This window comes from Triturus cristatus, chromosome 4_2, assembly GCF_964204655.1.
Source record: "Triturus cristatus chromosome 4_2, aTriCri1.1, whole genome shotgun sequence".
NCBI classification, from domain to species: domain Eukaryota; kingdom Metazoa; phylum Chordata; class Amphibia; order Caudata; family Salamandridae; genus Triturus; species Triturus cristatus.
The window spans coordinates 122076445-122091229 of record NC_140586.1 but is presented as its reverse complement, the minus strand read 5'-3'; positions in this window follow the sequence as shown (position 1 = coordinate 122091229).

Sequence of the window (14785 nt, the reverse complement as noted above, 5' to 3'; positions counted from 1 at the left end):
CTCTAGGAGGTCCTGGGATAGGATTTTCGCCCAGACTGTTTCTGCTACATATAACCGAGGGGCTGCGTGGCAATAGATACAAGCGCCACTTGCTGTTTCTAGGCCTTATGCTGGCTAAGCGCGATATCGCGAAAGTGTGGAAGAGTGAGGCTCCGCCATCAGTTGCAACATGGAAAAAAAGCCTCGTCTTATGCATTAAGATCCCATTGCTATATTTTAATTTTAAATAATGAATTAGCTTTAATTAACAAACAATTATTAATTAATTATAAATAAATTACTTCCCACCCTATTCTCCTATAAACCTCACAAACTCACTCCTAAAAAAAGACACTATTAACATAATTAATTGCAAATTAATTAATTAATAATAATTAACAACCAAATAATAAATATTGGATAATAAAATAACTCCCACAGTTAAAACTATAAATTAAATACATATGTATAAATGAAAAATATTAATACATTTATTATAATTAAATTACTTCCCATCCTATTCCCATTTAAACCCACAACCTGCTCCTAAAAAAATGACACAATTAACATAGTTTCCAATTAATTAATTAATAATAATTAACAGCCAACTATTTAATAATTAATAATAAATTAATTCCCACAATTAACAATATAAAATCTAAATTAAATAAATGCTAATACATAAAAAAATTATAATTAATTTATTGTAATTAAATTACTTCCTACCCTATTCCCCTATAAACCCACAACCCATTCCTAAAAGAATGACACAATTAACATAATTGCCAATGAATTAATTAAAAATAATTAGCACCAATTAATAATTAATAAATTAATTTTCACAATTAAAACAATAAAATCCAAATTAAATAAATACTATACATAAAAAATAATAATGTGTTTCCCACCTTGCTCCCCTATAAACCCACTGTCCACTACAGAACTTAAAAACGCAACATTTAATTAAGATACAATTAATGATTAGTAAAAATTTAAACACATATATTATAAAACAAAATCTTATACAAAAAAATAGATCACATACTTTAAAAATACATATTAAAATACAAAACACTAATTAAAACTAAGATATTTTAAATAACTATATTTTTGCAAACGATATTACCAACTTCGATATTTCCAATAATTATATTTCTTACCTGGAAGTCGATATTCTTGACCACGATATTCTTCCTGTCGATATTTCTGTATCACGATATTTAAAACTCGATATTTGGGTATGTTGACATTTTAAACTTGATATTCTGTCTGTGCACCATCCTAGAAGGAGTCGACATCTAGAGAACATGTGCCTATATGAAGTACTTCAACACTACAGATAATAAAGTAATGTAGCGGGAAACATAGTGGAAGGGAAATATGTAGTAGTTGGATGTGACAGTTGTTTGGTGAAACATAACAAAGTAAATCTAATTAACTACAGGAAACTGAGGGTATCATTATGCTGTTTGCCCGCCACCATAACGGAGCGCGGGACCGACCGACGATGCTGCAGCGGTCCTGCCATGCACATTAGGATGCGCCCGCCACAATGGCGGGCACACTCTGGGCCTTTTACATTGCAGGTGGATCTGCTGGCTGCAGACCCGCTCACTATGTAAAAGGACTGTGCACAGCATTGCAATGCACAACAAGGCAGGCGCCATGTGGTGCCTGCTACGTAGTGCATTGCAATGAGGGGGGTACCATAAGTACCCCCATGTGCACCCCCCACCCACCCAACACCCTGGGGGCCCGCAACGGGTTCCCAATGTAAAAAACTGCATGCCTTTCCATGGCAGCATCGCCGCCATGGAAAGGCAATTCTCCGCCTACATCATAATATGGATGGTGGTGTCTTGCAGACACCACCACCATATTGTGTCCCTTTTGCGCCCGGTCGAGATTTCGACCGGCCGAAAAGCGGCGGACGGTCTTTCCATCCGCCGTGGTGCCCCCGCCATACTAATATGGCGGGGGATAACCAGGGACATATGGCGGGCGGATCGCCGAGCCGGCAGTGAGAACCGCCGGCCCAGCGGTGGCGATTCCCCCGCCATCATAATGGAGCCCTGAGTTGTCAAACTGCAGACAGAAGAGAGGTTTTCTATTTGGCACTTCTGCAACTGGTGAAGCCTTGGTGTGCTAAATCAGAATTACTTGAAGACTACGACTGCTACTTAGACTCTTTCAATGCTGTAAAAGACAGCATTCAGTGTCCAGTCTTTTCATTCTACTTGCAAATGTTGAAAGATGAGATTGATCAGGAAGAAATCATTGCTGCTGAGGTAGCTAAAAAGAATTCACAAAGCAGCCAAAGCTCTGGACCACTGAGTCAAGCTCCACTTAGACAACCAGTTATTCAAAATTAAGCAGCCATAGCCATGAGTGAGGTGGAGACTACAATGCAACAAGCAAGAGAGGAAAGTGTGGATTTCAAACACTTGGGGCCCGATTCCTATGTCGGACGGACCGGAATCCGTCTGACATTGGTGAGGAACTGTAACCGACCAACCTCCTGTCGTTGGTTACAGACCTGCAAGTAGGATGCGACCGAACCCTGTTCGGTCGCAATCCTATTCTTGACAATAGGAGCATGCATTCCGAACGGAATGCATGCTTGCATTGTTAACTGCAGAGGTGCAGTTCATCCTTGCACCCTGTAGCAGGCACCTCGTGGTGCCTGCCACAGGATGCAGGTATAAACAGGGGGGCACCATAGGTGCCCCCTAGGCTGGCATTAGGTGGCCTTGCATCCATGGGGCCCTACTGGAGACCCCCAAAGACAGTTTACCACTGACTTTTTGTGCAGGAAAGACCAGCACAAAAAGGCAGTGGGAAACTGCCATTGTACTCCCTTGGTCAAAAAGAGGCCGCCAGGAGAGTAGTGAAGGGTTTTTTGGATGCAAGACAGGCTCTCCGAGCCCGTCGTAAGCCATCCGGAAAGCCGAGTCGGATTCCTTTCCGACCGAGCCCATCAGAATGGCTCGGTCGCAAAAGAATCCGGACAGCACATTCAGATGTGGGCAGGAGCCCTTCCTGCCTCATCGGAATCGGCCCTTAATAGCTCAACTGAACAATGCACAGAAATAAATTTAAATCAAAGTAAAAGATAAAATAGAGTATGAGAAGAAAGAATGTGAATGCTCTTCATTTAAGCCAATACTACTATATAACTGTGGTCAACCTGGCACTGGCAAAGCTTTTCTAATTAAAATGCTCACTGCTTATCTACAGAGTACTACAGAATCCAATTTATAATGTGTAGTAACAACACCAACTGGATTAGCTGCACACAATATTAAAGGAATTACTTTACACCAACTATTTACTCTACCTGTTAAACATGACAATAAAATGGAATACGAGAAGTTATCTGATGATGCTTGTCATGAGGTATCAAGAGTATTGAAGAAACTGAAGCTTTTAATCATCGATGAGGTGAGCATGCTTTCACACTTAATGCTTGTCTTCATGCACATAAGAAAGCAGCAGATTTTAATAACAGAGTATGATGGGCTGTTTGGATAAAAGCATTTAATAATCTTCTGTGACCTACTACAACTCACCCCCGTGAACGACAGCCTGTTTCGAGACAATTCTCCTTAATGAAACAAGAAATTCTTTGGGAAGTATTGGCAATTTAAATATTTGGTTAAACTTTGAATTCAAGGATCTAGTTAAAAATATGAGTCAAGCATCCGATGTGGACTATGGAGATATCCTGAAGGACATTAGAGAATGAGTTTTGACAAAAGAGGGGAAACATGCTTTAGAGAGCTGACTTACCAAGAAAATATTCTCTTCTGACAGTGCAGCAGCACAACTAATGTAGGATTTCATTGAAAAAGAAAAATACATAGTCTGTTTAATGCCTGAACTTGAAGAGAATGCTCCAACTTCAATGAACAATCACTGAAGCTGGAGAAAGAAGATATTTTGCAAATTACAGCTATCGATAAAATGGAACACCAGGGAGTAAAAATACTACTAACTGAGAAACAACAAGCAAAATTGCATTATTTAGAGAAGTCTGTATCGAGGACTGCAATATTAGAAAAGTGTTAAGGAGTGTCCAAAAATGTACAGTATAATTTAAATGTGGATGAAGGGTTAGTAAATGGTGCAATGGGTAAAGGTATTGATTTAATTAATTTTCCTAATAAGGATGAGGTTGAGTACTTAGCCATAAATTTGATCAGATTGATGGCGTTAAGCAGATTGGCTGATTTATTGTATGCTTTTTGTTTGTAAAGGACTTGTATGTGCAGCGGCAACAGTTTCCAGTGTCTCTAGGATATGCTGTAACTATCCATAAATTGCAAGGATTAATTGTAGACTCCGCTTTTATTAAAATTGGAATACAGTATTTAAAGAAGATATGTTGTAGGTAGCATTATCCCGAGTTAGAACATTGTTCGGTTTGTCTTTAGTTGAATTTGATGGTAGGAAAGTTAGTGCTGATGCAAGCTGTGTAAGAGAGAACAATTGGTTAAGAAGTCTATACGCTCCTCATTTAGGTTAGTACCCTATTTATGACAGACTACTAATCTGTCCAAAATGGAAGCTTCCCAAAAAGTTGAGTGATGCTCAAAAAAGGAAGGAAACCAGGACAAACTAGAAGGTGTTAAGAAGAAACAATTAGAAAGTGAGGGAGATATTGTAAGATACCAGTTTAAAAACAGTTCAGGTTTCAACTTATATGCCAATGTTGTTCTTAAAGTACTATTTTATTTACCATATCTTGTAAATCAAATTCAACAAAAACTAGATAAGAGATTGTGTTCTGCACTGTATCATTTGCTCCAATGCTTACTCAGTGACTGAACTTTAACACATTCTGCTTCAGACATTCTAGACCTTTTATATCTATGTAGTGTATCACCCATATTTACTCTCAACATTCAACAGGATGGTCATGCTTGGAGTTCTAGAAGAAGAAGTAAGTATTGATCATTTATTTGGACTGATTTACAAATAGAACCATGACTGTGAAGATTGCTCATTTACATCCACCTCTCAAATAAATTCTGAGCAATATCTATACTTAGCACTACCATAGTGCAAAACTGTGCCTTTTGACAGATTGATTAAAGATGCAAACCAAAAAAAGTCCTGCCCAAATTGTAGATCAGATGGTATGTCTACGTTTTATCTACAAAGACCTGGGAAATACCTTTCATTAATATTGCAACAATGCCGAGCAAATAGCTCTAAACTGAAAACTGAAATGACAAACTTAAAAGCTAGACAAATATCAATTTCTGGAAGATCTTATAATACTATAGTTATTATCTTTTACAAAGGAGTTAATATTATATCTGGACACTATACTGTCCATTTAAAAGGTGAAACTGGATGGACGGTATACAATGACAGCAAGCTTAAATTCAAACCCAAACTACCTTTCAAACTAAGAAATCCTTACCTTATGTTTCTTCAACCAAAGTTTTGAGGTGTATTTCTAGAAAAAAAACAGTAATGTACTTTTATGTTTCTTCTATGTGGATCGTCATTGTTTTAGACATAATTTGGCCTATCAGGGGGGATGTCTTTAAAAAGTTATCCAAAATGTAATAGTCTTTTTATCTGCCTCAAAGGAGTTAATATACAAACTGGATACTACACTGTCTACTTAAAGGGTGAAACTGGGTGGACACAATGCAAGCACAGCAATCTTAAATTGAAACCAAAACTCCCTTTCAAACTACAAAATTGGCACCTTTTGTTTCTTCAACCAAAGTGGTATGTACTATTTCTGGATAAACAAAAATGTGTTGGATTTCATCTACATGGATCATCAGTATTTTATACATCATTCAGCCTACTAGGGGTGATTTTTGAAGAGGATCGTCAAAATTCAAGTGTGATTTACATTTTTTTGCAGTAGTGTACCAAGTATAATAATAATAATGGAAAATGTTTTAAAATACGTTTGTTTACATTAGTGTAGTAAGTGTAGGTAAAACAACTGAATAGCAAATTGTAGTGAGAGTAATGCATAGTGTCGCTTATTTACAGTGATATATTATACAGGTTTTTTCTACAATCTATACGATTGTTTTTTCGCCACTGTTCATGGATGAAGCTACATACAGCACATCGTTTATAGTGAACAAGTATGAAAGCTGAGAACAGTGAAAAAGGGAAAATAAAATGTTTGACTGTATTTTAATATACTGTTACAGCATAAGCAATGTGTACTGTTGTTTATGAAATTTTAAAAAACAAATACTAAAATATTTCTATTATTTTTCTTTTACAAAAGTGTTAGTACTGATACATCTTTAGATGTGTCAGCATACGTGTAGTGCCACAGAAATACTCATGGAGAGAGTCTTCATGCATAAAGTGCGCTTGATATACTTTGCCACCACTTTCTTTTGCCAGGAAGGGATGCTGAAAAACTCCAATGAAATTGACTGCTGGTTTGTTGTGCTGTGGCAAGTGATCCTAACTCACCCATGCAGAAAATTCGCATATCCCCTCACTTATCCATACAGCCACTCACCCATACAGGCATTCACATACCCACTCACTCCTGCACCCATTCACTTGCATATACAGCTACTCATACATACAGCCACTCACCCATACAGCCCCTCACACACATACTCAGCCACCCATACAGGCACTCCCACTCAGCCACCATATAGGCACTCAAACACCTATTCAGCCACCCATAGATGTATTCACACACCCACTTACTCACCCACGTATTCACCCATATAGGCACTTACACACCCACCTACTCACTCACCTATATACACACTCATGCAACCACTCACCCACACAAAAACATTCACACACCCATCCATTCACTCATACAGCAAATGATGCACACACTCAGCCACTCATAGTCTACATAGGCAGCCTGTCACTCCCTCATACAAACACTTACACAACTACTCACTCACCTATTTTCTACTTATGCACCCACACAGTCACACATTCAGCATTCATGCATCTACATTCTTATCCATATACCTACTTTCACACCCACTCTTTCCCCCAAACAGCTACTCAAGCATCCTCACACTCACACATACAGCCTCTAACACACATACTATTTCAGCCATGAATTCACTCACACAGGTACTCACTTATCCATGCAACAACTCACTAATCCACTCACACACCCATAGAGACACATTCAAAGGTACCTACCCCCTTCAAGTACTGACATACCATATTAGTAAATTTTACAGGCAGTTTTGCACCTATTCAAAAGCCCGTATAGGCACTCATGCACCTATTCAGTCACTCATAGGTCACTCAGACAGATACTCACCCATATAGCTACTCATCTACCCACTTATCTATAAAGCCATTCACACACCCACTCATGCATCCATTCAGCACTCATGCACCCACATACACCATTCATGCACCTATGCACTCACTCATACACACAGTCACACACCCTTTCACTGATCCATACAGGTACCCACACATCCACACACTCACTCACTCATACAGAATACTCAAACACCTATTCACTTACTCATAGAAGTACTAACGCACACTCATTCATGTATCCAGTCACTAACACAACCACTTATTCACCCATGCAACCACTCATACAGCCACTCACTAACCTATGCAGTTACTGACACATCCAGTGACAGACCCACTCAACCACTCACTCATGCATACAGCCACTCACACACCCATTATGCCATTAATGCATCATTTCACTCATTCTTCCAGCCACTCTGATACCCACTCACCTACCTATACAGCCATTCATGTATCCACTTACTCACCCATATAGCCACTCACACACCCATTCACTCACCCATTGTCTACTAATGCATCCACTCACTTACCCATATGGTTACTCACACACCCACTCATGTGTCCGTACAGCTACTCACACACCCACTCAGTCACTCACACACCCACTTAGTCATCCATAGAGCTACTCACACAGCCAGTCAAATAGCTATGCAGACACTAACACACCTACTCATACACCCATACAGTCAGTCACACACACATTCGCTAACCTACACAAGCAATTACACATGCAACAAACAACAAAAAATGGAACCAGCACACATCAAGTTAAAGTATCTTTCTTAATTCAAATGAAATCAAATTGTCCATGACGACTTGAAGAAGTATATCGGGTCCAGATTGTTCTTTATGATTAGTATTATTTTCTTTATTGAAAAATTGATGTAATCATTAAAATCCAAATATTCACAAAATCCATTGTGCATTTTAGCCAACGCGTTTCATCACCGAAGAGACTTCTTCAGGGCTCTATGTAATAACGATGTGATGTATCCTAAAATCCAATTGTAAGAAGATGTATAAAAGAATATAGGGTCGTTTTGACTTTAGAAATATTAATCTAAAGACGATGATGGCTTAGGTAACATCAATAAACGGCAAGGTGGCCAGCAAGAGTTGTCTGAGCTCGTATCACAAAGAAAGTACACATGCACTCACTCATCCATATAGCCAGTAACACATGCACTCAATCACCTATACAACCTCTCACACACCCAGTCACTCACCCATACATAAACCCACACAAGTAGTCAATCATTATACAGCCACTGAAATACCCACTAATAGCCATACAGTCTCTCACACTCACATACCTACAGAACAACTCTCTCAGCCACTCAATCACCCATAGAGCTAGCCACACAGTCACTCTCCCAGCCAAATAGTCATTGACACAAACACTCGCTCAACCATACAGTCACTCACTTGCTCATACAACCTTTTTCACCGTCACTCACTCAGCCATACAGCTACTCATACAGCCACCCACTCACAATCATTGAACTAATTCAGGAAGGAACTCAAGACCTGGCTCTTTAACTGATACCTGCAACACAGCACCTGGATACCTCCTGGGATGATTAGTCACGCTATATACATACTGCTTGATAGATTAACTCAGCCATACAGCCACTCATGCAGTCACTCACCTACCGTTATGGCTACTCGCACATCCATTGACTCATCCATACAGCTACTCTGACACCCAGCTACACACCCATACAGTCACTAACACACCCACTAACAGACCCATACAGCTATGAACACACTCGTGTACCCATGGAACAACTCTATCAGCCACTCATTCACACATACAGTCAGTCACACATTGACTCTCCTACCCATATGGTTGCTGACACATACACTCGCTTAGCCATACAGCCACTCACACAGTTACTCACTGGCTCATACAACCATTCACACAGTCTTTCACTCAGCTATATACCCACTGACACACTGACTCCCTCACCTGTGCAGCCACTCATACAACCATTCTCCTATACACCCAGTCACACACCCACTCACTTAGCCATACAGCCTCTTCCACTCCCTCTCAATGTCCCATATACAATGACTCAAACACCTGTTTAAACTAACACATATATAGACATATAATGACAGGTGTTTACAATGATATACCAACAAAAAATATATAGTTAGTCTTCCTTTAAACCAATTAAGGCAGTTCTAAAGAGAACCTTTTTGATGTTTCTGAAATATTTAAGAAAAATTGGGAGTATATATTTTTGGCATTATTCACAAATATTGTGCAACAGGTTCAAACAACAACATAAAATAACATCTGTGGCATCGTTTGGCTTCCAGAATTGCAGAAAGTGACTCCCCACCCACAGATATTGCTTTGTTGCACTTCCTGCAAAAGGTGCCCATATCTTTTAGCTCAGGGATTACTTCAGGGAAGACTTCAGTCCCAGGGACAGCAATGGTGCCTCCAACTGCTAGTTCTCATGTAGCAGCTGCTCTTGCTACCTCATGTTCCTTCTCCGCTTTCAAGAGGTCAGTAAGATGACTGGTTTGGAGGTACTTCAGTATCGATGTTGTCCCATGGCTGTATTTTTTAGCCATACCTCTATGCAGTATTTTTTAACAGCTCTTGCACTGCACCTCTCAACCCATGCCCTTTTTTCCACGGGAAGGTAAAAGATTTTCAAGCAATACTTTAATTTCTTATTGAAGATCTTCTTCCTCTGCTACACATCCATGCCCCTCTGAGTCTTGGACATCACTAGAAGTAGAAGCGACATTTTTAAGATGCAAAATACACCCAAAAATATAGGGATGCAGCTCTAAATGGAGGTGTGAAACAAGACGGCTACACCCAGAAGTAAAGAAAAGTGGGAGGGCACTTCCTCTGTTGAGGCATGAAAACTGTTTCCTTCAATCACATTCCTTTATTCATGTGTCACATGGGATTGGCGAAGATGTCCCGATGACGTCGCAATGTTACAGCGAATATAAAAATACATACTAAAACTTGCATATAACATTCAATCATTTATGACTACGTTAATTAATACATATTATTAGTAAACTATTTACCTCAAATCAAAATTTTAATATGTCTAAATATCATTTAAAGTGTTTGAAAAAATCACTCTGGTTTTGCGTAGTTCCCATGGTACCAGAAAGTATGTATCAGAACAGTTCAAAATGATTCCTGAATTTAAACAATTAAAATAAAAGCTGCAGATCCTACAAAATTCAGGAAGGTAACACAAATTTCAAATCAAATAAAAAAAAAAAAATGCACAGAAGGTCACTGCAGACATAACCTTGTGGTCAGTAAATGCACCTGTAGTGTAGAGTATGAACTTGAAATTTACAAATTAAGTAGAAGAAAGTACCGCAATTATGTACACATTTATGAAGAAAGTGCCCTGATGCTCATTTCACACAAATTAAATGTCAATGGAAAGCAGTTAAAAATACAGACATGGCAGATGCCCCAGCTGAAACTGCACTTCTGTAAAGCAAAAATAATTGTAATTTCTTGCTCTTAGCAAAGAAAAACATAGGTCCTTATTTCGATGTCGACACCATTGTGGATAAAGGTCCGACTGACCTCCAGTGGGCAGTCCCGACCGCTGAATTTTTGATTGATGCAACTGCAAGCTCCTTTTCTGTATGGGAGCTTGTGCTATGGTCGGAAACCGGACGTAGCACAAGCTCCCATATAGAAAAGGGAATTTGTGATCATCCCTGCACCCAGAGGCCGCTGGCTGAAGAGGCCCAGCTAGGGGCCGCCAAGGTTGCTTTCCGACTGGGTTTTCATGTCGGAAAGCACAGCAGGGAAACCCTGCCGGAAATCAACATCATAATACGGATGGCGTAAAACGCCATCCATAGGGGTCACGTGCTGGTTCCGACTGGCAGACGGGCTCCTTGAGCCCGTCTAATGCCAGCCAGAATGTCCAGCTGGTTTCAAAACTGAGCGCCTCCATTGTAATTAGCCTGTCAGTTTTAAAACCACAATGAGGCTCGGAAAGCCTCCAAACTGTGTTCAGAGGCTTATGAGCCTCATCGTAATGAAGACCTAAGTGTGTTCCCGCTCATATTCCACATTGAAAAACAATCTGAAACCCTTACTGAATGTGAATGCAATGTTAATCTATTGGAGTGGAATCTTACAGTGTCTGTGACTAGTGGTTTTTCTTATATCGACAAAGACACTCACACAATCACACACTCACACATACAGTCACTGGTACAGCTACTCACTCTCCCGTACAGACATTCACACAACCATTCACTCACCCTTACAGCCACTCATACTTCCACTCACACATCCACTAAGGCTCTCTAGTGCCCACTCATCAATGTATGGAAGCACTAAAACACCCAATCTGAAAGGTTACAGTTGACAGTTTGGAAATTACATGTAAAATAACTTAGAAATACACCCGTAAAAACCAAAGATTACAGGGACATTACAGATAGGAAATAGAATTAATAACAATTTTGATATAAGTAGAAAAGTAGGTACTGTAAGCAGTGTTTACACTACAGACATAGTTTAGTCTGTACTACACTGTTTGCTGACAGTGAAACTCTCATGAGAAGTACACCACATTGAAAAGTATCTAATGAGAACAGTGTACACTATATGCAACACTTGTAAAAAATGACACAATTCACTTAAAAAAACCAAGGTCTGAAGTTGCTGAAGCCTATACTACCTGCAGCCTTTATACTGTGGTGAATACGTTACAGATAGCCCAATGTCTGAAGCAAAAGAAGCACACATACATAGGCAACTACCTAGTGCACACAGTCTTCTATGTTATGTAGAAATTGTCATGCTAAGACAATTCTGTCTAATAATTCAAATCTGCTTAGAATACTTAGTATCTACTACGTAGAATCTTTGCCCTAGTGGACACTTTTTCTACAGAAGCAAAACAATTCTGTGAAACATTCTTAACACAAGTCATCAACTGTTATCTGCCCACAGATTTCTCTTCAATTCAAAGATTTATAACATGTTCAATACTTCTACAAACCTATGATGACCAACCCACCCAGAGGCAGACGTCCCAGTGCATGCTGCCAACCTCGCACTCCACATAGTCTTTCATCACACGCAGTGTGGGGTTGGCCACAGGGCCTGGCTTCCAATTCCTCACATGCAGCCACCCGGAGGTAGATAACCCCAAGCTGGCACGGCTTTTGCTTGTGCATGTCATGAGTTTAGCTGCATGACTTGAGTTGCAGCCGGGCCCTGATTCTAACTCCTCACAGGCAGCCAACCTCATGCTACGCCCAGCCTTTGACCATGCACAGCAGGAGTTGATCACAGAGCTTGGCCTGCTGCCAGGTCCTGTTGCCAAACCCCCAGCAAGCTGCCAATACCGCACTGTGCACAGCCAGGTAAGGCTTTACATGTAAGCACCACAGCTTTGAACTTGATGCTCTTTCTCATTGGCAAGCATTGTAACGCACTAAGATGTTAGGACATATGAGTCCTGGGGTTTAAATTGAGGACTAGTCATACCATTGCATTCTGAACTACCTGCAGGCGGTTTATAAGATACTCAGGCAGACCCAAGTAAAGTACATTCCCGCAGTCCAGCCTAGAAGTAACCAAGGCCTGGGCCACATTTTTCCTAGTGGTCATAGATAGGAGAGGTAAGAATTTTCTGAGTTCGTAATAGCCAGGAACAGGTACCGACTACTGCTTGGATTTGATGTTTCATAGAAAGAGCACTGTCAATATGGATGCCCAGATCTATTACTGTGTTTTGAGAAGATGGAGGTGGAGACAGACCAGGTTGCCACCAAAGTCTCCACTCCTCTGAGGGAGGAGCACCCCAAAAAATTAGCTCTGATTTGTCTGGATTACATTTTAGTTGGTTCCTAGCCAGCCATTTGAACACCCTGGAGAGGCAGATTCTGATCTTCTCCCCTTCAAAGTCTGTACCTTTCTCACAGGTGAAGAGTAGTTGGATGTCATTCGCATATGATATTATTTTAGACCCACACTCTTCAGCCAAAAATGCTAGTGGGGTCATATACTCATTAAAGAGTGTTGGGCTCAACACAGAGCCCTGCAGGACACCCATTTTCAGATTCAAAATGGCAGCACTATATGAGGAATCCAGACTTCCTGCCTTCGGTCCTCCAAAAAAGAGGCCATTTTAGTGCAGTACCGCCGATTCCAATCTTATGAAACCATTCCAATAGTTTAACATGCGGGCCGTATTGAAGGCCACCGAGCGGTCCAACAATACTAGGACGGCTCTTCCCCCCAATCCAACTTCTCTGTAATGTGCTCCGTAATCTCTAGCAGCACTGTTTCTGTGCTTCAGCTAGTTCTAAAACTTGATTGACTGGCATGCAGCAGATTATTTTTTTTCAAATAACCCGAGATGACTGCATTTACATGTTTTTCCACCACCTTAGAAAAGGCGGGAAGTAGGGATATAGGCCTGTAATTAGCTAAGACTTTATGATCGGCAGAAGGTTTTTTTTAATAGCGGGAGGATTTGAGCATGTTTCCATGTAGAAGACATGCACCCAGGGTCCAATGAGACGTTGAGAACCTTGTTGGCCACTGGATTGCTGGCAATAGCCACCTCTGCCAAGAGTTGGGCTGGACGAGGATCAGCAGGGGATTCCGACTTTACTCCCCTGATGATTGACAGAGATTCCTCTAATGACAGCCAAGGTATTTCTGAAAGTGTGGGGTTTCCCCTATGGACAGCCTCAGATCAGATAGTATCATATCATTGTTATCACCTTGGGACACCTTATCAAAGGAGGTTTGTATAGTCACAATTCTTTCATGAAAGAATTCAGCCAGTTAATTAGTTTAATCTTAACGATGGTTGATGATCTCTGATGGTGGACTCAGGGTTGGAGAAAGATTGAACAATTTGAAAAATCTCATTTGCTTTGTTTTTTGATGCCTCAATTTTATCCTCCAGGTAGCTTTTTTATTGCCCTAACTGGTATACAATGGGCCTTCAAGGCCAATTTATAATCATGTTTGTCTTCAAAGCTATAATTTATTCGCAGTTTCCTCTCCAGACACATACACGCTTTTTTACTAGATTTTAGTGTCTCGTTAAACCAGAGGGCAGAAATCTTTGCCTTATGTGTGTCTCCTGTAGTCATAGGAGCTAACTCATTTATATTCGGCAAAACCCAGGCATCAAGCTGGAAGGCATCCTTTCTGGATTCCCTGATAGAAGGGGAGTGGAGGATTCAAGGGCTTTGCCCAAATTAGTCGGAGAAATTCTGTGAAAAGCTCTATGCATTGATGACATACTGATGGGGTGCATTTGTCTATTTTACCTATATGTCTTCCAACTAAAACTGATTAAAAAGTGATCCGACAAAACTAGAGGTACAGGATAATCTACTTTAAGATTGAAATTCGAAAAATGTGATCAAAGGTGTGTCTCGCCCTATGCGTGGGTTGAGAAACATAAGACTAAGAGCGGGAAGAGTCTTGATCAAAGATATCACTTCTGTCTCTATTGATCTA